This window comes from Octopus bimaculoides, chromosome 13 (genome assembly GCF_046866305.1).
Source record: "Octopus bimaculoides isolate indiv1 chromosome 13, ASM4686630v1, whole genome shotgun sequence".
NCBI lineage: Eukaryota > Metazoa > Mollusca > Cephalopoda > Octopoda > Octopodidae > Octopus > Octopus bimaculoides.
The window spans coordinates 15,790,499-15,793,283 of record NC_142940.1 but is presented as its reverse complement, the minus strand read 5'-3'; the positions used below and the strand labels follow the sequence as shown (position 1 = coordinate 15,793,283).

Genomic DNA, 2,785 nt, shown 5'->3' with positions numbered 1-2,785 from the left:
CACCACCAATATCAGCTATACCACCACATCCGCTGTCATATTTTATTACAGGATAAACATCATAAGCCCCAGCAATACCACTACTGTCAGCACTATTACCACTACCACCACTATTACCACCACTCATCTACCACCCACCTAACACTCTCCCACCGCTTACTCACCACTCATCCATGACTGCTCGTCTGTGTGTGCGTCTGAGTGTGTGTGTGTGTGTGTGTGTGTGTGTGCGCCTGTGTAGGGAAGAATGAAGTTATTCTTAAACGGAAGTTCTAGTCCGAAAGTTTGAACAGTTTGGTGTCTGTTAAACATACTCAAGGATAAGGTGATGATGTTCAACTGAAAGGTAGACTAAGACGACCACCTAAGGACAAGAAAGCCTGCAACCAATACTACGAAAAGTATTAAATTCGACCGTCTAATATTTTCACTTGTATTTGAGTTTATCGATTTCGAAACAATAAAAGGAAGGGTTGACCTTTGTGACATTAGAACTCAGAGTGTAGGGAGCCCGAACAAAAACTCCCATGTATTTTGGGATATATTCTTAACGAATCTGCCAGTTCGATGCCTTTGTGCAATGAAATTACTCTTAAAGTGCCAATTACATTCATAAATACTCAGTTCATAATTTTAAGGGGAGAAATATAATATGGTGAAAGATACATGTTTACCTGAGATAAAAAAAAAAATAAAAAACAGCAAAAGTATTTTAAGGGAACTGAAATTATTTATTGCGAGAAAGGAAACCTATTTGTTTTCAAAAGGGGCAAGGTTGACGTCTACGAAGGAAAAAGTCAAATTAATTGTCTATTGGGTTAACTTACCCAAAGAGTGATGATAAATATAACTTGTTTTGGCTGTAATTTCAGCTGGAAAATGAAAAGCATAAAGCTGAATAACAAAAGGTCAAACTATCACATATTCCATAACTGTTTGTACTAAAAATACACATAGATAAACTACATTATATAAAGCTTCAGGGAAGCCTTTACGGGTTCGAACATCCTGCGAGAAAAATAAGCCCAATCTCCTGCAAATTTCGAACGTCTGCAAATCTCCTGCAAATCTTCTAAAAACTAAATATACGTATATATATATTCATGACAACAGAGAGAAATCCGACCTCCTTCTTCAGGATGGAGAGATAGTTATCTCTCCACATTGGAAAAGAGGGCTGGCTTTCACTATTGTTCGTATGCTTCCAATACCGTTTGCATATCTTTGACTTTTTTGGCAGAACTACATTTGGCAAAATTATGACGAAATTCCGAGCAGCCACAAACAGCTGTCGGACCTGTGATATCATACATTCTCTCCTTAATTTCTTCTGTTCTTGTTCACTGTGCAAGCCTGGTCTGTTAATATATAAATATCTGTATGTTTATGCATGGATGTTCATCGTCTAAATATTTTCAATCATTGTTTTCTCTTTATTTACATGAATATATGTATGGCCCAAGCGGTTTTATTTGCTTATTTGCATCATTCTCTCTCTCACTCTCTCTCTCTCTCCCTCCCTCTCTCTCTCTCTCCCTCCCTCTCTCTCTCTCTCTCTCACTCTCTCTCTCTCTCTCTCTCTCTCTCTCTCTCTCTCTCTCTCTCTCTCTCTGTATATATATATATATATATATATATATATATATATATATGACAATAAAAAACAAGAGGACGTGCTCATGGAATGTATTAGTTTGACGCTCACTAGAAGGAGAACATTTTTGACGTTTCGGGCATAGCTCTTTGTCAGAAAGCTAAACGGAAAAAAAGCCAAAGGAAACATATCAGCAACAGCATGTATGTAGTTAGATTGCTGAAGTATGTATATGTGTGTGTGCTTGTGTCTGTGTTTGTGTCTGTGTGCATGTGTGTGTGCGTGTATATATATATATATATGTATATATATATATATATATATATATATATATATATATATATATATATATATATATATATATATATATATATATATATATATATATATATATATATATACATATACCCATCTATCTTTCTATGTGTGTATACATATATATGTATATATGTTTGTATATATATATATATATATATATATATATATATATTGTATACATACAAGTCCAAAGATTCAGATATACATACATACACATTAGCGTATAGATACATTTTCAAATATTGCATGCGCATGTGATTTCGTGTGCATGCATTCGATCCTTCATCTTCGTACCAGCGCCGTATATTTTATAGCATTTGTTTCAACTCTAGCTTATAGACCACCGTAAATGACGATGCATACATACACGTAGATGGCAGCATTATACAATACACAAGGCAACCACTACCATCTCCACCATCACCACCGTTTTCATCTACGCCGCCACCGTCAGCAGCAGTAGCAGCAGCAGTAGTAGTAGAACCACCGGGACCACCACCAGCACCAGCAGCACCACCACCACCACCACCAGCACCACCACACAAACTTGTCATCATTCCCTTTCTATTCTCTCTCTACATCCTTTTAATCATCGTCATCATAACTATACTTATGGTCTTCGTCATCGTCGTCATTAGCATTGTCGACGTCATCCTCCTCCTCCTCCTCCTCCTCATCATCATCATTATTATTGTCATCATCGTCATCATCATCATCGTCATCATCGTCTTCGTCGACGTCGTTGTCGTCTTTGTCATCATCGTCGTCGTCGTCGTCGTCATCATCATCCTCATCATCATCACCATCATCATCGTTGTCATCATCGTCATGACCACTGCATGAGACCATAGAAACGAACAAGCACAATATATC

The 2,785-nt window shown here is 37.1% G+C and overlaps 1 long non-coding RNA gene across 1 annotated transcript in view; it reads right to left on the bottom strand.

Annotated features, from left to right (window-relative positions):
* LOC149132816 (uncharacterized) overlaps positions 1-2,456 on the bottom strand; it is a 4,471-nt gene extending 2,015 nt beyond the window's left edge. Inside the window, exons 1-2 of the long non-coding RNA XR_016244102.1 lie at positions 2,126-2,456; positions 828-872 (exon numbers count right to left, since the gene is read on the bottom strand). This is a non-coding gene — a long non-coding RNA (uncharacterized LOC149132816). The remainder of the gene's footprint in view (positions 1-827; positions 873-2,125) is intronic.
* Positions 2,457-2,785: the final 329 nt, after the last annotated feature.